This window comes from Pseudophryne corroboree, chromosome 4 (genome assembly GCF_028390025.1).
Source record: "Pseudophryne corroboree isolate aPseCor3 chromosome 4, aPseCor3.hap2, whole genome shotgun sequence".
Classification (NCBI taxonomy): Eukaryota; Metazoa; Chordata; class Amphibia; order Anura; family Myobatrachidae; genus Pseudophryne; species Pseudophryne corroboree.
Window position 1 is genome coordinate 229,411,325 of NC_086447.1, and position 25,796 is coordinate 229,437,120.

Below are 25,796 nucleotides of genomic sequence, written 5' to 3' on the forward strand. Positions count from 1 at the left end.
CACAGGTATACGGGAGCTCTGGAGATCACAACTACAACAGCAGTAAAACTGAAACACGACAGCTGTGGTTTTCAGTGGAGAATACGGAATTCAGTACTGTGCCTTTAAATTGAGACTCATGGAAATGGTGAAATCAATGGCAACACAAAAGTAAACCAAACGATAACAAGGGAACAGAGTTTCCACAGTGTTATGATTCCAGTACTTCTGACCAGAGGAGATCTTATGACAGAGGCCAGAGTACTGGAAGGAAATGCTGGTTACGGGAGCGGGAAATCCTAGTAACCCCTGGCGCCCTAACTCCGTTGTCTCGCCCGTGTAATCAGAAATCCCCTGCGAGACTATGGTTGCTTGAGCCCATGGCAGCCGCGTTTGAAGGGCGGATTATGTCTGCCCAACTCCGATGCCCCCTCAGGTCTTAATGGGAGACAAAGGGAAATCCGAGACAGGGTGATAACAAGGGGCCCTCTGACTCAGCAACCAGGCCAGGGGCTACAAGCTAACTAACTTAAACCAGAAGTATGTGCGGACAAACCGCCAGGGAAAAGGACAACCAAAAATCCACTAATCCGTTACTCCTATCCAGCACCGCTGGATACCAGAGTGGATTTGTGGGAGCAGAATCCTCCTCAAAAAGCTCCGAAACACAATATAACAAAATAATAAATAGTAAGCGGTCAAGCCGCAACACACGGCTACGCCGCGACTCACGAACACCACAGGATGTTAAAGGTGCTCGGTCTGGACTCCAGGAAAGGATGACAACTTCCGAGTACTGGATCACTGAGGACAGGAACGACCGGATAGAACAGGACTGGAAAACTCTCTGCAACTGACACAGCAAACAGGAAGCTATAACCGGCGTCTGTGAGAAGTCCTGAGAGTGCCTTTAAATGGAAGCCCTCCAATCAGGAGCCAGACAGGGCTAATTACAACATGCCGTGCAGCTGCATGCTGCACGGCCAGGAACCAGTGAGGTGATTAACTTAGACCCAGCAATGGGGAACGCGGTCCGACAGTGGCGTCCCCGTTGCTAGGGTCTGTGCGGCTCCGTGCGCCCGGCGTCTAGCGTTGCTAGGGAGCCGGCGGCTGTCCGCATGCGGCGTCCCTAGTTGCTAGGCGCCGGGCCGCACTGACGAGCGGACCCTCGGCGCCTAACAGTACCCCCCCCTTGAGGAGGGGTCAAGGAACCCCTAAGGCCAGGTTTCTGAGGAAATTCTCGAAAAAATGCCCTCTTGAGCCTCGGGGCATGGAGATCCTTATCCAGGACCCAAGACCTTTCTTCTGGACCATAACCTCTCCAATGTACCAGAAAATAAAGCCGACCCCGGGACAACTTGGAATCGAGAACCTTCTCCACCAAGAACTCCTGCTGACCCTGTACATCTACTGGTGATTTCCCCTGAGAGACCTTTCGAGGAAATCTACTCTAAGAAACGTATGGTTTCAACAAGGAGCAATGGAACGTATTTCCGATCCGGAGAGTTCTTGGTAAACGTAACCGGAAAGCAACTGGATTGATTTTTTTTATAATATGAAATGGTCCAATAAATTTGGGGCCCAATCTGGCTGAGGTTTGTCGAAGTTTAATGTTGCGAGTCGACAACCATACCCTATCTCCTACTTTAAAAGTGCAAGGCCGCCGGAGCCTGTCAGAAATTTTTTTCTCCCGAAATGCCGCTTTTCTGAGAGCAAGGTGCACTTTTCTCCAAATGAGTCTGAGATGAGAGGTCAAGGTCAGCGAGGAGACAGAGGAATGTTGAAAAAAGGAATTAGCCCTGGGGTGAAAACCGAAAACTGTAAAAAATGGAGACACATTGGTGGAGGAATGACAGGCATTGTTGTAAGCAAACTCCGCCAAAGGAAGAAACTCGGACCAATCATTTTGGAGTTTGGCCGAGTACAAACGCAAATACTGTTTTAATGATTGATTAACTCGCTCAGTCTGCCCGTTGGATTGGGGATGGTAGCCGGACGTTAAAGACAATTTCATCTTTAATGAGGCACAAAAAGACTTCCAAAATTGTGCAATGAATTGTGGACCCCGATCAGAAACAATATCAGTGGGTAATCCATGGAGTCTGAAAACATGGCGGAGGAACAAAACTGCCAATCCCTGGGCAGATGGCAGTCGGGGAAGAGCAATGAAATGGGCCATCTTGCTAAAACGGTCCACTACTACCCATATGACTCGGCATCCGGCTGACAGAGGGAGGTCTACCACAAAATCCATGGAAATATGAGACCATGGCCTGAGAGGAACATTTAAGGGCATAAGTTGACCGATAGGCAAGGAACGGGGAACTTTATGCTGTGCACAGACTTGACAAGAAAAAACAAACTCCTTAATGTCTTTGGAAAGACCAGGCCACCATACTGAGCGGGAGACTAATTCCAAAGTCTTAGAGATCCCCGGATGCCCGGCAACTTTGCTATCATGAAACTCAGTCAAAACAGTTGCTCTCAAAAACTCAGGGACATAAAGACGACCAGCAGGAGTATTTCCAGGAGCTTGATGTTGAAGCTGCTTTAACTGGGTGAATAAATCTTGTGTGAGACCTGCCCGAATGACTGAAGACGGAAGTATGGGAGTAACAGGACTGTTATCATGAACTGGAAGAAAACTGCGTGACAGGGCATCCGCCTTGGTATTCTTGGAACCTGGCCTGAAGGTGATAAAAAACTTGAAACGAGTAAAAAATAAAGCCCAACGAGCCTGCCGGGCATTCAGCCGTTTAGCTGATTCGATGTACTGAAGATTTTTGTGATCAGTCAAAACTGAAATGGTATGTGTTGCTCCCTCAAGCCAATGCCTCCACTCCTCGAAAGCCCATTTAATAGCCAGTAATTCCCGGTTACCAACATCGTAGTTGGATTCAGCAGAAGAGAATTTCCTGGACATAAAGGCACAAGGATGTAATTCTAGAGAGTCCAGATCCTTCTGAGACAGGATAGCCCCTACTCCAACCTCCGAGGCATCAACCTCAACAATGAAAGGCAATTCTGGGTTGGGATGTCTGAGGACTGGGGCTGAGATGAAGGCTTGTTTCAAGGCCTGAAAAGATACTTCAGCTTCACGTGACCAGTTGGTTGGATCCGCTCCCTTCTTAGTCAGTGCCACAATGGGAGCAACCAGGTCGGAGAAAGAATTAATAAATCTTCTATAATAATTCGCAAACCCTAAAAAGCGCTGAATTGCTTTTAAGTTGGTGGGTTGCGCCCAACTAAGGATGGCTTGGAGCTTCTTTGGTTCCATACAGAATCCCCGAGGGGAAATAATGTACCCTAAAAAGGATACCTCCGTGACATGAAATTCACACTTCTCCAGCTTGGCATATAGGTGATTTTCACGTAATTTTTGAAGAACCTGACGCACCTGGGTAACATGTTGTTCAATAGAGTCAGAATAGATCAAAATATCGTCTAAGTAGACGACTACGAATCTTCCAAGAAAATCACGGAGCACATCGTTAATGAGATCCTGGAAAACTGCCGGAGCGTTAGACAGGCCGAATGGCATAACCAGATACTCGTAGTGACCCGATTGAGTACTGAATGCCGTTTTCCACTCATCTCCTGACTTGATTCGGATGAGGTTATACGCTCCTCTCAGGTCAATCTTAGAAAAAATCACAGCCGAACGTAGCTGATCAAAGAGGACAGAAATCAGCGGCAAAGGGTAAGTATTTTTTACTGAGATCTTATTCAAGGCTCTAAAGTCAATGCAGGGTCTGAGTGATCCATCTTTCTTCTCCACAAAGAAGAAGCCTGCACTTAAAGGGGATTTAGATGGCCTGATAAATCCTTTCCCTAGGCTCTCTTTAACATACTCATTCATGGCCACAGTTTCTGGTCCGGACAATGCATATAACCTTCCCTTTGGCAATGTGGCACCAGGAATTAGCTCAATAGCACAATCATAAGGCCGATGGGGAGGCAGAATGTCCGCATTGCCCTTGGAAAATACATCAACAAAATCCTGGTATTCCACAGGAATGGGTGCGGGAATGACAGCAGCAATTCTGAGGGGAAGCGTAATACATTCCTTATTACAGATGGTACCCCATTGTGAGATCTCCCCCGACTGCCAATCAATGATGGGATTATGAAAGGCCAGCCAAGGGTGACCCAGAACCACTGGAACTGCTGGGCAATGGGTAAGGAAAAATTCAATTTTTTCGGAATGAAGAGCTCCAACCGAAAGTAGAACAGGGGGTGTACAGAGAGAAATAACCCCATTGGATAAGGGACTCCCATCTAAACCATGCATGGTGATATGCCTACCCAAGGTTAACTGAGGAATACCTAAGGCCTTGGCCCACGTTAAGTCCATAAAGTTCCCTGCAGCTCCACTGTCAACGAAAGCCGACACCGAAGAACAGAGGCTGCCAAAGGAAACTTTAGCTGGGACTAACAGGGAATTATTCAAGGAGATAAGCTGCAGACCAAAGTGAACCCCCTCACAATTCACTTGGTCGAGGCGTTTCCCGACTTGCTCGGACAATTACGGGCAAAATGTCCTTTACCCCCACAGTACAAACAAAGACCAGAATTTTGCCTTCTGGTTCTTTCTTCAGGAGACAGCTTGGAGAGACCCATGGGCTCCTCTATGTCCACAGGAATGGAAAAAACACAAGGGGTAGACCCGACAGGTGCTCCTTTTTCAGCCCTCCGCTCTCTGAGACGACGATCAATCTTAATAGAAAGCTCCATGAGTTTATCGAGAGTCTCAGGAGCGGGATACTGAAGGAGACTGTCTTTTATAGACTCAGATAAGCCGAGGCGAAACTGACTGCGCAGGGCTGGGTCATTCCATCCACAGTCGTTCGACCAACGGCGAAACTCCGTACAATAAATCTCTGCGGGATTCCTACCCTGTCTGAGAGCACATAACTGACTCTCGGCGGATGCCTCTCTATCAGGGTCATCATACAATAGCCCTAAAGACCCCAGAAAGGCGTCTACAGACAACAATGCCGGATCCTCTGTTCTTAAACCAAAAGCCCAGGTCTGGGGATCCCCCTGAAGTAAAGAAATAATAATTCCGACCCGCTGAGATTCCGTACCTGAGGAGACTGGTCTTAAACGAAAATAAAGTTTACAAGACTCTTTAAAATTAAAAAACTGCTTCCTATCACCAGAAAAACGGTCAGGCAAATGCATTTTCGGTTCAGGAACGACCCTCGGGGAAGTCCGTAAAAGATCTTCCTGTGACCTCACCCGAAGGGAAAGATCCTGAACCATCTGAGTAAGTTCTTGAATCTGGCTAACTAGAAGCTGGCCAGGATTTGGCCCTAAACCAGTGGGATTCATGAGGCCGACAAATCTTCTAAACTGAATAAGGGAAAAAATCAAACCCTGTTAAATTTTAAGTTTTGGTCTGGCCGGTTATAATGTTATGATTCCAGTACTTCTGACCAGAGGAGATCTTATGACAGAGGCCAGAGTACTGGAAGGAAATGCTGGTTACGGGAGCGGGAAAGCCTAGTAACCCCTGGCGCCCTAACTCCGTTGTCTCGCCCGTGTAATCAGAAATCCCCTGCGAGACTATGGTTGCTTGAGCCCATGGCAGCCGCGTTTGAAGGGCGGATTATGTCTGCCCAACTCCGATGCCCCCTCAGGTCTTAATGGGAGACAAAGGGAAATCCGAGACAGGGTGATAACAAGGGGCCCTCTGACTCAGCAACCAGGCCAGGGGCTACAAGCTAACTAACTTAAACCAGAAGTATGTGCGGACAAACCGCCAGGGAAAAGGACAACCAAAAATCCACTAATCCGTTACTCCTATCCAGCACCGCTGGATACCAGAGTGGATTTGTGGGAGCGGAATCCTCCGCAAAAAGCTCCGAAACACAATATAACAAAATAATAAATAGTAAGCGGTCAAGCCGCAACACACGGCTACGCCGCGACTCACGAACACCACAGGATGTTAAAGGTGCTCGGTCTGGACTCCAGGAAAGGATGACAACTTCCGAGTACTGGATCACTGAGGACAGGAACGACCGGATAGAACAGGACTGGAAAACTCTCTGCAACTGACACAGCAAACAGGAAGCTATAACCGGCGTCTGTGAGAAGTCCTGAGAGTGCCTTTAAATGGAAGCCCTCCAATCAGGAGCCAGACAGGGCTAATTACAACATGCCGTGCAGCTGCATGCTGCACGGCCAGGAACCAGTGAGGTGATTAACTTAGACCCAGCAACGGGGAACGCGGTCCGACAGTGGCGTCCCCGTTGCTAGGGTCTGTGCGGCTCCGTGCGCCCGGCGTCTAGCGTTGCTAGGGAGCCGGCGGCTGTCCGCATGCGGCGTCCCTAGTTGCTAGGCGCCGGGCCGCACTGACGAGCGGACCCTCGGCGCCTAACACACAGGAACTTAGGTACAAAGATTACCTTTAGAGAGCTCAGCTTGAATACTCACACAAAGCTGTGTGTGACACGAGGAACTGGCCCAGTTTCTAACTCAGCCTCCTGATTTATACTTCCTGGTCCTTGGTGATTGGTGAGCAGGATTAGGTGATGCAGAGAGTCTCAGGCTGGCAGAGGATTGAACAACTCTGGGTCAGGTGAACAGTCACTGTCATGTGACTACTCTAGCCAAGGCTGTGATGTAGAATGAGGCCTAGCAGGCCGAGAGAACACTGAAGCCTGAACTTCTGCAAAACACAGGATGCTTGCTTTTAGACCTAAAGTTCAGATTACTGAATACAGCCTCACACAGGAGATCACCACAGGTGGAGCTAATTAACTATTACCTCTCAGGCAGAGAACTCAGGAAAACTCATAGTGCTGACAAGCTGTTTAACTCCGTGAGTGAAAAGACACAGGATCCAGGACAGATGGCAGGGGTAAGTCACCAAATATAAAACCTACAGTCAGGATTGTGACAATTACTAACCTCCATAACCATAATTTCCACTAATTTCCAGTCTATTCTGAACACCTCACACCTCACAATATTATTTTTGTCCTAAAATTTGCACCGAGGTCGCTGGATGACTAAGCTAAGCGACCCAAGTGGGTGGCACAAACACCTGGCCCATCTAGGAGTGGTACTGCAGTGTCAGACAGGATGGCACTTAAAAAAATACTCCCCAAACAGCACATGATGCAAAGAAAAAAAGAGGTGCACCAAGGTCGCTGTATGGCTAAGCTAAGCGACCCAAGTGGCTGGCACAAACACCTGGCCCATCTGGAAGTGGTACTGCAGTGTCAGACAGGATGGCACTTAAAAAAATAGTCCCCAAACAGCACATGATGCAAAGAAAAAAAGAGGTGCACCAAGGTCGCTGGATGACTAAGCTAAGCGACCCAATTGGGCGGCACAAACACCTGGCCCATCTAGGAGTGGCACTGCAGTGTCAGACAGGATGGCACTTAAAAAAATAGTCCCCAAACAGCACATGATGCAAAGAAAAAAAGAAGTGCACAAAGGTCGCTGGATGACTAAGCTAAGTGACCCAAGTGGCTGGCACAAACACCTGGCCCATCTAGGAGTGGCACTGCAGTGTCAGACAGGATGGCACTTAAGAAATAGTCCCCAAACAGTACATGATGCAAAGAAAAGAGAAAAAGAGGTGCACTGTGGTCGCTGGACGTCTAAGCTAAGTGACACAAACACACATATCACAGGAATTATTCTTTCTAATCAATGGTATTATTGGTCCAAATCACTGGAAGAAAATGACAAAATCACAGGAATTATTTGTTCTAATCAATGGTATTATTGGTCCAAATCACTGGAAGAAAATGACAAAATCACAGGAATTATTCGTTCTAATCAATGGTATTATTGGTCCAAATCACTGGAAGAAAATGACAAAATCACAGAAATTATTTGTTCTAATCAATGGTATTATTGGTCCAAATCACTGGAAGAAAATGACAAAATCACAGGAATTATTTGTTCTAATCAATGGTATTATTGGTACAAATCACTGGAAGAAAATGACAAAATCAATTGAATTATTCATAAACATTTGTAGAAAGTCGCTGCTTTCTGATTACAGAAATGGTCAGATATTCCTGCGAATCTACAATCCCTTCCCAGAGGAAAAAAAATTGAGAAACCGTTGTTTGAGAACGTTTGTTCTCTTTCCCCTACAAAGGAACAAACCACTTTCCAAGAAGACTGACGTTTTGGGGATTATGGAGACAATGTTTTTGAATATAAATCCTAAAGCAGGTGGTGTATTGGAGCAAAAGAGTGCAAGAGACCAGCCATGTAGTTTCTGAAAAATTATGACAAAATGTTACTTTATTTCATAAGCACTCATTCCTAACTCTGCTAAGTACTGTTTGGTATACTGTACCTGGCTTCCATGAGGTAGTTGTCCATTATTTCAGCTTCCATTGACCTTTTTGAAAGCGGTAGAAGTTATCGATTCTTTTTTTTCCCCCTATTTTTTATTTTCTCCTGCATAGCCCAGTAAAATGTTGCAATGTTAAGTATTGACTTGTGCCTTCTGGGGGTCCACTTCTTCACCAAACCCAGCCAAATCTTATCCTAGCCCTCTGTTCCACGTTCTCTATGTACCCCATCTGTGTCACCTATGTCTGTCTACCCCTCCCCTTTAGACTGTAAACTCTCACGAGCAGGGCCCTCTTCCCTCATGTGCTTATCCTTTGTCTTACTTTAATAATCTTCAACTGTACCACATCCAGCAGTCTTCTGCCACCTGATACTTATTCCAGTGTTATCTGCTGATGTAACTTTGTTTATTTACCCTGTACTTGTCCTATACTGCCATCAACTGTAAGTTGCTGTTTTCCTGTTTGATTATTTATGTACTCTGTAATTGGGCGCTGCAGAACCCTTGTGGTGCCATATAAATAAAGGATAATAATAATAATAATAATAATAATAATAATCATAATCATAATACAGGGTGTATAATCCCCAGGTGTATCTCACACATTGCTCAGTACAGATTACATGATGTATAAAATCACCAGGTGTATAACACACGTCGCACAGTACAGTATACATACTGGTCACAATAATGCAGCACAGAGATAGTATACTTGACACAGAGCTACAAGATACACAGCAATGGCCTACTGTACTGTACTATATATGTATACTGCTGGTCACCAAAATGCTGCACTGTCCTACTCTATACTGGTCACAATAATTCAGCACAGAGATAGTATACTTGACACAGAGCTGCAAGATACACAGCAATGGCCTACTGTACTGTACTATATATGTATACTACTGGTCACCAAAATGTTGCACTGTCCTACTATATACTGCTCACAATAATGCAGCACAGATATGGATGGTATACTTGACACAGAGCTGCAAGATATACAGCAATGGCCTACTGTACTGTACTATATATGTATACTGCTGGTCACCAAAATGCTGCACTGTCCTACTATATACTGCTCACAATAATGCAGCACAGAGATAGTATACTTGACACAGAGCTGCAAGATACACAGCAATGGCCTACTGTACTGTACTATATATGTATACTGCTGGTCACCAAAATGCTGCACTGTCCTACTATATACTGCTCACAATAATGCAGCACAGCGATAGTCCCCACAATGCAGCACACTGAGCACAGATATTTGCAGCACACTGAGCACAGATATGGAGCATTTTCAGGCAGAGAACGTAGATATTTTCAGCACACCGAGCACAGATATTTGCAGCATACTGAGCACAGATATTTGCAGCACACTGAGTACAGATATTTGTAGCACACTGAGCACAGATTACGGAGCTTTTCAGGGAGAGAACGCAGCCACGTCCTCTACATTCAATCTCCAATGCACGAGTGGAAAATGGCAGCGACACGCAGCTCTTTATATAGAATACAAATCTCGCAAGAATCCGACAGTGGGATGATGACGTTCGGGCGCGTTCGGGTTAACCGAGCAAGGCGGGAAGATCCGAGGCTGCCTCGGAACTGTGTAAAATAGGTGAAGTTCGCGGGTTCGTATCTTGACGAACCGAACCCGCTCATCTCTAATATCAACTGAAACAGCTCCATGTACAAACTGATTCCCTTTTCTTTCCAAGTTAATATTATCTGTATATTTGAATCAGTGGGTAGCACCTAGGATATGCATAATTATAGGGGATGATCAATTATCCATCAATGCAGAAGGGAGACTGGTAAATCCCCTTGTTTAATTAGTTCTAATATTAACATTTTGTTCTGTTTCTGTATTTTTTTGTATTGAGTTATTGTTAACTTCACAATAATCTTGACTTTAACTAGGCTTTTATGCTTCCTTGTTTGAATCATCTTTATTGGCCTGAGGTTTGTAATTTGCTTTTTGGAGAAATTAGTTATTAACTTTGTAATATATAAAATATGGACTTCAACTAGCTGTTACTCTGCCTTGCTTAAATCACTTCTATTAGCCTAAGGCCTGTGATTTGATGCTTGGAAAAGTGTTTTTGGTAATATATATATTATACGAGGCATTTAATTTTAGACTAATAGTTCTTAGCATTGTATAGTTTATTAAACTGCCATCCTGTCTGCCACTGTTATACCACTATGTTTCATAGATGTGCTATAAACTTTTATACTGCCTTGTGTTTGTGCTACTGCTCTGTCGTTTAATTTAATGAGCCACCTATTTACACCCTTTGTCCAACATTGGTAAAACAATATTGTCAGCTGTGAGGTGGACATTACTGGAAATTAACATTATTGATGTTAATCATACAGTAGGTACAAAAACAGATCCAAATTACATGATGTTAGCTGTTTTGATCAATTTTTGAAGATATCCATATTTATAATCAAAACCAAAACATTTGAGGGTGGTTTTGCCAAACCAAAACAAAATACAATAAAGATTTAGAACCAAAACAAGACATGAATATATGCAGTAAATGTTGATGCCTGTTCTAACTTCTTTAAATAAATAATAATAAAAAAAAAACAGGCAGCACACCCCCTTTCTGAAATCATCAACTGGACTTAGCACTGGTCTAAACTGTTTTTATTAGATCATAATTGTACAACTTCCCTGCCATAGGGAATTTTTTTATATGTGAATAGCTGGACAAAAAAAATAGCATTACGTCTTGACAGTGAGAGGACAGGAGGAGATTGAAAGAACAACATAGACATCATGAGTGATAAACTGTGAGAGCAGTGTTTCTTGAACAAAACCTATAAATTATATATTCTATTTAAAATTAGTAATATTTCAGTATAATGTTCCAATAAAGAATAATTAAGCAATTAACAGAATTGTTTTTTATGTTACTGGCAAAACTCCTTTGTCCAGAATATTTGGTAAAACTTGCTCAATGTGTGTAGCTTTTAACGTTCTAATACTGTGAGCTTTATTTATGAAGAACCAGCTTTTGCAAGCCGCCGCTTCCTGGTGGGATGGAGATGAAAATTTAAAAAAGCACTTCACCAAGCTTTATTTACACACTGGCTGTAAGTGCCGTTTTAAATACTGTATTCACCTCCAACCTGCCGGGAACCCACGACTTTGTAAACAAAGCTATGCATCTCTTTAACCTTATTTTCATGCATTTTTATTGGGTTACAGTTTATCGTCTTATATTTTTCCAGTAGTTAATATGTGTGTCTTCTTAGTCTAGGTATGTGACTTAGCCACAATCTGATTAATAAATCTGTTTCACAATTTAAGATGACTATACACCTAAAAATTGTCTTTCCAATGAAAATCTCGCAACATATGTGAGCAGATGACAGTTGTCTGTTTGCTCCCAAAAGCCAGAAAACAGACAAGTTGCTTATATCTGTTTGATTAAGCCAATTTTTCTAAGCTACCGTTATTTGTCTATTTTCCAGCATTTGGGCGCAAAAGCCTGGTTTGTAATTTACTCCTGTACATTAACAGATTTTCATTCAAATCAGCCAACTAGATTTTTGTACTTACTGTTAAAACCTTTTCTCTGAGTCCATTTGAGAGACACTCGACCATGGGATTGCAGGCTGACCATAGGAGCTGGCACTTAATAAGACTAGTATAACTTTAAGATAGTAGCTACTCCCATCTGAGCTTCTATATAAGCATAGGGAGATTTCACTTGTACACAGCCAGCAGGAGATAAAATAAACAGCTATCAGATAAACTAGTCAGTGTACCCTGGATGAGGGGGAAAAGGGAACATCAGGGTAAAATATCAAAGCTATGCAAAGACTGTCTGTACACATCTGTTCAGCAAACAGTGCATACAATCAGAAGTAAACTCAGCCTGCTTGCTGAGATTGAAAAATGGGTATTTCCCTCCTTCCCTTTGACCACAGACAGGTCGCTGTCAAAACAAGGGGGGGGGGGGGGGGTCAGGTAGTGCAGCCAGCTCCTCCCATGGTACTCTCTGGGGGGAATTCAAGTGTTTGAAAAGTCAGTTTGGTGTCTGTTTTTTCCTATCTAATAGACAGGAAAAAACAGACACCCAACCAACTTTTCAAACATTTGAATTCCCCCCTTTGTCTCTCTTTCTCTCCCTTGCCACAAACCTGAGTGAACTTCCCATAACAGGGAAATCACTGCATATAGCCTCAGTACCCAGAAATACTAGAGTGCCTGTTCTCATGCATGCTCCTCATTTTATGAAGAGGGGAGCCCTAATGAAAACAGTCCAGCTTTCATTGGCACTAAAAAAATACTAAAAATCATGGGTTGCCGAGGGGGAAGCCTAGATGGGAAGATCTACTCTCTAAAAGTTATACTATTCTAATTAAGTGCCAGATCCTATGGACAGCTTGCAATACCATGGTCCAATGTCCCCCAGATTGGATAAAAGTGAAAGGTAAACTGTCAATCTGTTGCCAGTTTTAGTTGACTCACATAAAAAATTATACATTAGATCAAAGGCACAAGGTCCATGTGACAATGTGTAAATTAATCATGGCTTATCTGAATTGTTGATTAAGGATGACTTATTTGATGAAAGTTGTCACTTTCACTTATAGAAGTACCAAGAAAAACAACCTTTATTGGGGCCTACAGTATGTTGGTTGAACACAATTTATGCCCAAAATGTATAGATAAATTGCTTTAAATAAAAACGTTTGCTGCATGCAGAGTATCATGCATTTTGAGATTATCAGGCATATTAAAAAACCTACAACATTTACAGTGTGCAAAATGCATATTGTTCTGTGATTTACAGTAAGTAGGCTAATCTACACAAGATACATAACCTCCTCTAATGGCATACAATATCACATAGCTCTACATTGAACTGCAGTGGAAAATCCTTTTGTCTAACCAAGCCAAGGATTGTGAATGTCTACATAGACTGAAGAGCCCCTAGACTTAGGTGGGCCTTAAGACTTAGGTGAGCAAAAAAATAAATGTTGTGTATTTATTTTTATTTTTTTACATAATTTCTCCTTACTGCACTAAAGGTCCAAGCATATCCTGACCACTTGTGGGTCCTCAAATGCCAGCCTGTCTTGGCACCCTTGATTTTCTGCTTGTAGTTCTACAATTATGCCCAAAGCAACCTTGGCATGCTGGAATCTGTAATGCACAGGGAATAAAATATATTGTTTATATTTTTTACACATATTAACCAAACAATAATCTCTTAGGAGTGTGTGGAATAGCCCTAGAGGGAGGTATCTGCTTGGCATGGTTTTACTTGTTAATTTTGGGGATTAGGGGGCATTCTTTTCTTTTATTATTATTATTATTATTATTATTATTATTATTTTTCAGCTATTCCAAGAACCATGCAGGTGATCATCATCATCAACATGGATCTTGCATCAGAGTGGAGGCAGCGGCAACTTCAACTGCATTCAATGTAAGGTACATTAATAGGACCTTATTGTACCTACTGTCTTTAAACCTAAGAAAAAAGAGGCGGTGACTGGATCATTGGAAGGATTTTCAATCCTATACAAGCCTACAATACATGCAAAACTGTGTTTAATAAGATGAGTGATTTTACTTAGTTTTTTAATGTACAGAATATTCAATAAATTTACTGTGTACACTGTGTAAAAGTAGTTTAATAGATCTATTCTAGGAGTTCTTGTAAAGTTGGATGTTAAAGCATTATGCTGTTTTTTTCCATGCAAAATTATTATTTTTGTACTGCACATGGTCAGTTAAAAGTACTTCTAACCTGCTGGAATGCCTTTTTGCATTTAGAGAGGCAAAACTTAAGAAAGAGTTGTGTTCTCCTTTGGTTTTATGCAATATTTTTAAATAATTTTTTACACTTGCAATTTAGGTGCTTGCTGGCACTTGCAGCTTTCCAAGCAACAGATGCCATAAGTTGAGCTCAGGGGGACAGAATCCTCCCATGGAGAAGAAGAGCATCTGTTTTCGCATTGTGGCAATTTAAGAAAATGTACTCAAAATCCAGGTTCCCCCAGTAGCAGTGTCAGATGTACTTCTTAAATAGTCAGTACTTTTTTTTAAAGATTCTTCATAGATAACTATTAATAATAATAATTATTATTAATTTATTTACATATATATAGGACATACATTCTGTAGCGCTTTACAGAGAATATTTGGTCATTCACATCAGTCCCTGCCCCAGTGGAGCTTACAAACTGTTTTCCATATCAGTATATTTTTGGATTGTGGGAGGAAAGCGAAGTTCCCATGCAAGCACGGTGAGAATATGCAAACTCCACACAGTTATGGACATGGTGGGAATCGAACCAATGACCTCAGTGCTGTGAGGCAGTAATGCTAACCATTACACCATCTGTGCTGCCCAGATCCCAGAAACAAGCATCAGTTGTAGATACTTGGCTGCTGCCACACTGAGCACTGTTTCCTTCTCCTGGGAAACTTGAGACGAGTGATGATGAACTTGAAGAGAGTCTGTCTGAGCACAGTTCTCCTGTCCTGTGAAACGCATCACTAAGTTTATGCAGATTTAATCTATCTCTCTCTGCACATGTTATATCTGCCCCCCCCCCCCCTGCAGCGCACATGGTTTTGCCCAACTGCTAACAAAGTTCCTGCTGCGATCAACTCAGAATTACCCCCATAGTCAGGTGTATGATTAACCAACCATACCAAAAAGTTGTTAATGATCATCATTTTCACATGTAGGTTGAAACACTGGGCCTTATGCAGCATGCATCCCTAATGCAATGCAATTGCATTTTTGAAACTATCGGGCCAGTGCAGACTCACAGTGCCCATTCTGCGCATGCCGCCCAGGAAATGCAATTGCATCGCAGTGATGTCAACGCCTCTGCATGATTGACAAGCAAAGGCATGTATTCGCAGTGCGGTCTAGGGCAGCGACACAGCTTTGCGGGGGAGTGGCAACAAAAATACTAGTGGGTCCAAGCCGTTTCTGTGATGCCACACGTGCTCCCTCCTAAATAAAACATGGTGCCAGTGCATCTGCCTTTGCAGCCATGCTGCGCAGGCAGGGGTCGACCGTAGTTGCTGCGAATGCGATCTAATTGTGATGCAACCACAATTAGATTGCAATTGCAGCGCTGGTCAGAATTTAACATGCTGAACGGCCTTTCCCTGTGCTGGGCGGCTCCCTGATGCGATTGAATGCATCTGTAGCTGAATAAGGTACACAGTCATTAACTGAAACAGAAACAGCTTTGTAGGAGGCTTAAAACTGGGCAAGGAACAGCCAAACTCTGCAACAAAGGTGAGGTTGTGGAAGACAGTGTCATATCACAGGTCATACACCATGTCAAGACCATGACTTCATCTGGTCATTATAGTTAAACTATTGTTACATACAGATTAGTGTAAGAAATATAATAAAGGTTGAACTCGATGGACATTTTGTCTTTTTTTAACCTCATTAACTATGTTACTATGTTACTATGTTACTGAGCCCAGCAACAAGATACAAGGCATACAGTATCAGTAACAATACATACTTGTTTTTTTCATCTATAAATATGAATATTTAAATCCTGTGCGACTGTGCATTACATATTTTATGTTAAATTTCAGCTTGCTAACATATCGGGAAGTAAGGGAATTAGTGATGAGTCAGTGAGTGAGTGATTGAGTGAGTGAGTGAGTGAGTGAGTAAGTGAGTGAGGGCTTTCACATTTACATAGATTGCTATATGAAACACTCACTTTAACAACTTGCATGTGCTGGGGTGCAACACTCAGGCTTGTCTATCGCTCTAGCCATCATATAACAATATACAGAAAAGCGCACTCTCACCAGGCTTCTTAATATTAAATAAGGCGCCCATCATTTTATTGTGATCACTTATACTTTAACTTTAAGCTAGCTTAACACTACAAATAAAGACACGGACACCAATAGCTAGATTTAAAAGGTCAGACAGTGTTTATTGATAGTTGACCAGAACTTTAAACTAGATTTTATGTTGGAGGATGGCAAAAGAAAAGGCACTACCAAACGCCAGCTCCAGTCATCTAATTATACCACCGAAACTGAGGAGGTGACTACCAAAAACAACCACCTCCTACATGCCTAACCCATATTGTGCGGGACCCACCACTCTTTCCTCTGGCAAATATGGATGCTCCCCTAGGGGAGCGTCTGATTGTCCAACCGCAGAGTAAGGACACACTTGCCGTCTTTACAAAAGAGGGTGCCCAACAATGACCACTTAGGCCTTATGACCGCTGGCTGGTAGCGACTTTCCTGCCACAACAGAGGTTTACCAAACCACGACCGCATTTCCCAGAAAAAACACAAAAAACAACCCCGTAAGTGAAAGCAAAACCCAAAAATCCAATCAAGAAAGAACCACCGACCCTCCCGGGGAAAAGACGAACATGCTTAACCTTGCAAAAACTTCGAGCCCGGAGAACCATCAAAAGATGCCGCACTACCAATCCACCCAAAGCTACAACAAACAATGAACCTGCAGAGTCACTGTCTCACGGGCCTGAACAGACAGCAGAGAAACACACTGCACCTCCACAAAGACAACGAGGCATAATTTCTCCCCGGCCAACGACAGCAGAAAGCATAGAGCCACTACATGAGACTTGATATTAAATATGAGGTAGAAGCCTATGAACATGACTCAACTCAGTACTGTTTAGGGGCAGGACAACATAAACGGTCGACCCCTCCTACCTACCCGGTAGAAAAGAAGCCTAAGCAAATCACCCCCACGCAAGCCACAAACTCCTAACCAACGGACCACCCCGTGACCAAAACCACAGCCGTCCCACTTGCCATTGGACATGAAGCCGCCCAAAATTATAAAAGTGGCCCAACAAGGCACACGCGCTCCTGCGTGTCGATAGCAGCTGAAAAAGAAAAAATCCCTAACATCTTTGACCAAACAGACATAAAAACACACCAAAACAGCATTAGAAACAAAAACCCAAATGAAGGACAAAACTCAAAAAACCTCCCGTGGACCTTTGATAAGCCAATGGTAATTAGGCCCCCTCGGAGGAAAATGTAAAAATTTGCTTCACACCCTCAATTCCTGAACGCTATCCGTTCAAAAACTGACTGGTAAACATAGTTTTTGGGATCGCGCAACAGGCGCAACTAAGACCTTACAAACATACACAAGACTTATACAATGCAGATTCCCAGTGGCCCAGCACCCCAATCGCAGCCGCCGCAGTCCGCGCAGCTGCCCCAATCTGCAAGGACTGGGTACCATAGCCCTAAAGCCGCATCCAAACGCCTTTAGAAAAAGGCGCTACCAACTCACCAGCATCGGTCTACTAGAATAATACCGAAATAACCGAGGAGGGGACTGCCCACCACCTCCTAAAGCATAACCTGCATTGTGCAGGACTCACCACCCTTTACTCCAGCAGAGCAATGGACGAAACCGCACGCGAATGTCCGTAGTCCACCCGCGGGGGGAGGACACACTCGCCGTCTTACCAAGAGGGGGTGCACCACAATGACCACTTATGCTCACCCTTGACCGCTGGCTGGTAGCGACTTTCTGCCAAACCGTAATACAACGCACACTCCCAGCGGCCCAGCACCTGAATCACTTTCGCTAAAGGAACTGCCGCTGCCGCATGCGTAACTGCCCCCATCCGCTAGGAATAGCTTGAAAACCTTATCCAACATACACAAGTTGGATACCACGCAGATGCCCAGCGGCCCAGCACCTGAATTGCTGCTGCCGCCAAACCTGCCACCGCAGCATGCGCAGCTGCCACAATCCGCAAGGAACGGGTACCCTAGTCCTAAAAAGTAAAACATCATAAATACCCAGCGGCCCAGCACCTGAAAACGCTGCCGCCGAAGAACCTGCCACTGCAGCATGCATTGGCGGATCCAGGGGGGGGGGGGGGCACTCGGGCCCGTGCCCCCCCTGTCGTTACCCAGGAATTGATATGGGGACACAAAACATAAAAAAGCCGGGTCCCGAATCACTCAGGACGCGCTGTGAGCCGCAGCGCTGTCCTGTCCTGTCAATCAGTCCGGTGGGAGGGACGGAACGGAGGGAGGAACTTGGAAGAGGCGGAGACCATGAAGAGTGTGATCTCCCGCCCTCCCCTCCTCCTCTGCTCCGCATGCTCTCCCCCCCACGAATAACTCCGCTGCTGTATCTGAGGTGGGGGCAGCTCGGTCCCTGGTCCCCCGGCTGGATGCCGCCGCACTTCCCTCTGATTCCCCTCTTCTCCCTCCTCAACCATGCAGTCGCCCCCTCCGCGTTTTCCGCTCCCCCTGGCCGCATCCTGTGACTCCATGCTGGCGGCATTGTGGCCTCATACGGATCGGACTATACTAGAGATGAGCGGGTTCGGTTTCTTTGAATCCGAACCCGCACGAACTTCACTTTTTTTTCCACGGGTCCGAGCGACTCGGATCTTCCCGCCTTGCTCGGTTAACCCGAGCGCGCCCGAACGTCATCATGACGCTGTCGGATTCTCGCGAGGCTCGGATTCTATCGCGAGACTCGGATTCTATATAAGGAGCCGCGCGTCGCCGCCATTTTCACTCGTGCATTGAGATTGATAGGGAGAGGACGTGTCTGGCGTCCTCTCCATTAGAATAGAGATAGATAGATTAGATAGAGAGAGATTGTGCAGAGTCGCAGACAGAGTTAGTTTACCACAGTCAGTGACCAGTGCAGTTGCTAGTTAACTTTTATTTAATATAATATATCCGTTCACTTCTCTCTGCTATATCCGTTCTCTGCCTGAAAAAAAAAACGATACACAGCACAGTCAGTCACACAGTGTGACTCAGTCTGTGTGCACTCAGCTCAGCCCAGTGTGCTGCACAGTCATCAATGTATAAATTAAAAGCTTATAATTAATTGTGGGGGAGACTGGGGAGCACTGCAGGTTGTTAGCAGGAGCCAGGAGTACAATTATATTAATTAACAGTGCACACTTTTGCTGCAGGAGTGGTGACCAGTGCCTGACCACCAGTATAGTATTGTTGTATACTACTAATATCTCTTTAAATATCAACCAGTCTATATTAGCAGCAGACACAGTACAGTGCGGTAGTTCACGGCTGTGGCTACCTCTGTGTCGGCACACGGCAGGCAGTCCGTCCGACCAGAATTGTATTATTTATTATTATATACCTACCACCTAACCGTGGTTTTTTTTTCATTCTTTATACCGTCATAGTGTCATCCTAATTGTTACGAGTATACTACTATCTCTTTATCAACCAGTGTACAGTGCGGTAGTTCACGGCTGTGGCTACCTCTGTGTCGGCACACGGCAGGCAGTCCGTCCGACCAGAATTGTATTATTTATTATTATATACCTACCACCTAACCGTGGTTTTTTTTTCATTCTTTATACCGTCATAGTGTCATCCTAATTGTTACGAGTATACTACTATCTCTTTATCAACCAGTGTACAGTGCGGTAGTTCACGGCTGTGGCTACCTCTGTGTCGGCACACGGCAGGCAGTCCGTCCGACCAGAATTGTATTATTTATTATTATATACCTACCACCTAACCGTGGTTTTTTTTTCATTCTTTATACCGTCATAGTGTCATCCTAATTGTTACGAGTATACTACTATCTCTTTATCAACCAGTGTACAGTGCGGTAGTTCACGGCTGTGGCTACCTCTGTGTCGGCACACGGCAGGCAGTCCGTCCGACCAGAATTGTATTATTTATTATTATATACCTACCACCTAACCGTGGTTTTTTTTTCATTCTTTATACCGTCATAGTGTCATCCTAATTGTTACGAGTATACTACTATCTCTTTATCAACCAGTGTACAGTGCGGTAGTTCACGGCTGTGGCTACCTCTGTGTCGGCAGTCGGCAGGCAGTCCGTCCATCCATAATTGTATTATTATTATAATATATACCACCTAACCGTGGTTTTTTTTTCATTCTTTATACCGTCATAGTGTCATACTAGTTGTTACGAGTATACTACTATCTCTTTATCAACCAGTGTACAGTGCGGTAGTTCACGGCTGTGGCTACCTCTGTGTCGGCAGTCGGCAGGCAGTCCGTCCATCCATAATTGTATTATAATATATACCACCTAACCGTGGTTTTTTTTTCATTCTTTATACCGTCATAGTCAGTCATACTAGTTGTTACGAGTATACTACTATCTCTTTATCAACCAGTGTACAGTGCGGTAGTTCACGGCTGTGGCTACCTCTGTGTCGGAACTCGGCAGGCAGTCCGTCCATCCATAATTGTATTATAATATATACCACCTAACCGTGGTTTTTTTTTCGTTCTTTATACCGTCGTCATACTAGTTGTTACGAGTATACTACTATCTCTTTATCAACCAGTGTACAGTGCGGTAGTTCACGGCTGTGGCTACCTCTGTGTCGGCACTCGGCAGGCAGTCCGTCCAACCATAATTGTATTATATACCACCTAACCGTGGTTTTTTTTTCATTCTTTATACCGTCGTCATACTAGTTGTTACGAGTATACTACTATCTCTTTATCAACCAGTGTACAGTGCGGTAGTTCACGGCTGTGGCTACCTCTGTGTCGGCACTCGGCAGGCAGTCCGTCCAACCATAATTGTATTATATACCACCTAACCGTGGTTTTTTTTTCATTCTTTATACCGTCGTCATACTAGTTGTTACGAGTATACTACTATCTCTTTATCAACCAGTGTACAGTGCGGTAGTTCACGGCTGTGGCTACCTCTGTGTCGGCACTCGGCAGCCCGTCCATAATTGTATATACCAGTGACCTAACCGTGGTTTTTTTTTCTTTCTTTATACATACATACTAGTTACGAGTATACTATCTCTTTATCAACCAGTCTATATATTAGCAGCAGACACAGTACAGTGCGGTAGTTCACGGCTGTGGCTACCTCTGTGTCGGCACTCGGCAGCCCGTCCATAATTGTATATACCACCTAACCGTGGTTTTTTTTTTCTTTCTTTATACATACATACTGCAGTGCCACTCCTAGATGGGCCCGGTGTTTGTGTCGGCCACTAGGGTCGCTAATCTTACTCACACAGTCAGCTACCTCATTGCGCCTCTTTTTTTCTTTGCGTCATGTGCTGTTTGGGGAGGGTTTTTTGGAAGGGCCATCCTGCGTGACACTGCAGTGCCACTCCTAGATGGGCCCGGTGTTTGTGTCGGCCACTAGGGTCGCTAATCTTACTCACACAGCTACCTCATTGCGCCTCTTTTTTTCTTTGCGTCATGTGCTGTTTGGGGAGGGTTTTTTGGAAGGGACATCCTGCGTGACACTGCAGTGCCACTCCTAGATGGGCCCGGTGTTTGTGTCGGCCACTAGGGTCGCTTATCTTACTCACACAGCGACCTCGGTGCAAATTTTAGGACTAAAAATAATATTGTGAGGTGTGAGGTATTCAGAATAGACTGAAAATGAGTGTAAATTATGGTTTTTGAGGTTAATAATACTTTGGGATCAAAATGACCCCCAAATTCTATGATTTAAGCTGTTTTTTAGTGTTTTTGGAAAAAAACACCCGAATCCAAAACACACCCGAATCCGACAAAAAAAATTCGGTGAGGTTTTGCCAAAACGCGTTCGAACCCAAAACACGGCCGCGGAACCGAACCCAAAACCAAAACACAAAACCCGAAAAATTTCAGGCGCTCATCTCTAGACTATACCCCCCGGCCTGACAGCGCTGCTGCTCACAGTGTCCATGGTAAGCGGTGGGGGCCTGGTCCCTGGAGGGAGTTATTTGGTGGGGTTTCTGGCTGCACACTCTCCTGCCTCTCTGTCCCTACCCCCTGGTGCCTCTGTCCCTACCCCCTGGTGCCTCTGTCCCTACCCACTGGTGCCTCTGTCCCTACCCCCTGGTGCCTCTGTCCCTACCCCCTGGTGCCTCCGTCCCTACACCCTGCTGCCTCCGTCCCTACCCCCTGCTGCCTCCGTCCCTTCCCCCTGGTGCCTCCGTCCCTACCCCCTGGTGCCGGCTCCGTCCCTACCCCCTGGTGCCGGCTCCGTCCCTACCCCCTGGTGCCTCTGTCCCTACTCCCTGGTGCCTCTGTCCCTACTCCTTGCTACCTTTGTCCCTACCCCCTGGTGCCTCTGTCCCTACTCCTTGCTCTCTCTGTCCCTATTCCCTGGTGCCTATCTCTGTCCCTGCTACCTCTGTCCCTATTCCCTGGTGCCTCTCTCTGTCCCTTCTCCCTGCTACCTCTGTCGCTACTCCCTAGTACCATATAAAACGTGTATAACATGCTCTACCTGGCGCAATCTGTATAGCGTGCTCTACCTGGTGCAGTGTGTATAACGTGTTGTAACTGGTGCAGTGTGTATAACGTGTTCTACCTGGCTCTGTCTGTATAACGTGTTCTACCTGGCACAGTGTGTGTAACGTGTTCTACCTGGCGCAGTGTGTGTAACGTGTTCTACCTGGCGCAGTGTGTATAATGTGCTCTACCTGGTGCAGTGTGTGTAACGTGCTCTACCTGGCGCAGTGTGTATAACGTGCTCTACGGTGCAGTGTGTATAATGTGCTCCACCTGGCGCAGTGTGTATAATGTGCTCTACCTGGCGCAGTGTGTATAATGTGCTCTACCTGGTGCAGTGTGTGTAACGTGCTCTACCTGGCGCAGTGTGTATAACGTGCTCTACCTGGCGCAGTGTGTATAACGTGCTCTACCTGGTGCAGTGTGTGTAACGTGCTCTACCTGGTGCAATGTGTGTAACATGCTCTACCTGGCGCAATGTGTATAGGGTGTTCTAACTGGCGCAATGTGTGTAACGTGCTCTACCTGGTGCAATGTGTATATAACGTGCTCTACCTGTGTGGTGTAATGTGAATTGGTACTGTTATGTGGCCATGCTCTTTTCCCATGAAGCCACACCCCTAAATTTTTGGTGCGCGCCTTCGGCGCGCACTGTCCTTGGTTTGAAATATGGCAGGGGGACCACCAATTTACTTTCTGCCAAAGGGCACTGAAATGTCTAGTTACAGCTCTGGGGCAGAGTGTCCTATTTGAATAATTAATAAGATTAATATGAACCTTCATTCCGATGGGATCCAGAAAAGGACAGATAGGACCCCAATTTTTAAAAGTGAGGGATCCGTGGGACCCACTTTATTTTGGGCTCAGCGCGATCACTGACACTTCTTTTTTATTTTTTTTTCAAAAGGAGAACCACACTCTGGGAGCACGCGTGCCTTAGGTGCATGTAAATATAACTAATACTGTTCCCATATTATGGTGCCCCCCCTTTCATTTTCTTCTGGATCCGCCCCTGGCAGCATGCATAGCTGCCCCAATCCGCAAGGAATGGGTACCCCAGCCCTAAAACCTCCATACAATGCACAGTCCCCGCAGCCCAGCACCCGAAGCGCTGCCGCTGAAGAACCTGCCGGTGCAGCATGCGCAACAGCCCCAATCCGCAAGGAATGGGTATCATAGCCCGAAAACCTTATCCAAACGTACAGAGGCTGTATATCACACAGACTCCCAGCAGCCCAGCACCCGCTGAAGAACCCGCCGCCACAGCATGCGCAACAGCCCCAATCCGCAAGGAAATGGGTATCATAGCCCAAAAACCTTACCCAAACGCACAGAGGCTGCATATCACGCATATCCCCAGCAACCCAGCACCTAAAACGCTGCCACTGAAGAACCCGCCATCGCAGCATGCGTAGCTGCCCCAATCCGCAAAGAATGAGTACCCTGGTCCCCCCACTGCAAACCCCCAGCAACCATCATAGCCGTAACGCTGCAGAAAACTGACAAACTAGAGAAGAGGACCCAGGAGGGCACACAAAGGAAAATGGCCATCCCTTAACGGTCGCACCGGACACATTCCCCCACCAAGTGCAATGGGCCACCAGCCTTATTCGCCTGTGCTCTAAGGGGCAACCAATGACCCCAGCCATCCCAATCAGCCACAGAATGTGCAAGGCTGCACAGTATCTGGTCGCACCGCAATAAAACATCACTGAAAGGCAAGCCGGAGTACAAAGACGACTTGCCACCGGCCACCAACCCACTGATCCGGAACACCCCAAAGAAACCAGCATCAAAGCTATCCCAAACAGTGCAAAACCTCATAACCAGACTATACCCCCCACCTGTCCGGACACCTAACGGGACCACCAACAACTTCAAATTAACGGGCCCACCCAAAACTGCAGGCACAGGGCGCACCTTCACCCGCCCATTAAGGGCCATGGATAGAACGAAAGACCTGGTGGGGTCCGACAGCTGTAGTAGTATGGAGCAAAAAGAAATGCCTGCAAGGGCAGATGCCATGGCCGCCTTAGACCTGCCCTCCCGAGAAAAAATCCCAGACAAAGGCCATCAAACATCCTAAGGTGACCCAATAAACACAAACCCGCCGGAGTGACCAAACCTGCTCAAGACAGCCAATGAATCATGAGCATGGGAGGAGCCAATACTGGCCCATCCAAGTAGCCGGACCAACTTGGCCATCCGCCAGACCCAAGTCAGGCATGGAAAGAAACATCAATAGCTGCGCCAGGCACCAACACACGGAATGTAGCAAAGCAGAAGCACAACCATGCCTCTGCCACCCCATCGGCCATGCCCGGGTCGCTTTGCCGGGAAACACAAGTTGCGCTGCAAACATATGGGAACCAAACAATGCAACAGGCGGAGGGCCGACGGGGAGGAAGAATGCTGATCGTGAACAGCGTGAACCACGCCTAGGTAATCGCCCAGAAAACAATAAACCGATCCGAAAAGCAGCAGAGCCCCTAACGCCGTTGCGACGATGAATGGGAACAATTGCAACAACAAGAGGTTCCTGGTTAAACCCCTGGGAACATAAAGAGAATGAGTGAAAAAATCCCCGAACCATAATGGCTCGTGGCAACCGTGAAAAGCCGGAGATAACCGGTCAGACACTCACGGGTGAAAGAAATAAAAAAACAAAAGTAAAAGAGCCCAGCCAATAGGCTACAGCAGCAGCCGACCTTACGCTGACCTGCAAAAAATGTAAAATTATCTGGATGCCACTGGACCTTGTCCGCGGGAAGGTGACGGCAACGAATGGCCGAAAGTATCCCTATACCCAATAACTGAGGCAGCACGTCGAAACCCCAGTTCTACCTGACCCAACGGGAACCCAGGACCTAAAACAATGACAAAACCGAAGCTAAGACGTACCGCGAACCGAGCAGCCGCCCGGGCCTGCACAGAGAATGTCACAATGGAAACAAAACGCAGTGCCCCAGAAGAAAATGAGAACGCACCCTGTGGGAAGCTTCCGCAATGGCAATCAGAACCAAACACCCCCCTGTGGGTGAGACAAATGACGGAGAAAGTGGATCCTACCCGGGACCTACCCGGGCACCACCCCAAAATGGGAGACACACAAACAGTGCTTTATAAAAGGGGGGGCAAATAGAAAGGGGCTGCAAATGCCCAAATGTATCCCCACCTGAAACGTCCCAGTACAACGAACTGAACCGTACCCACA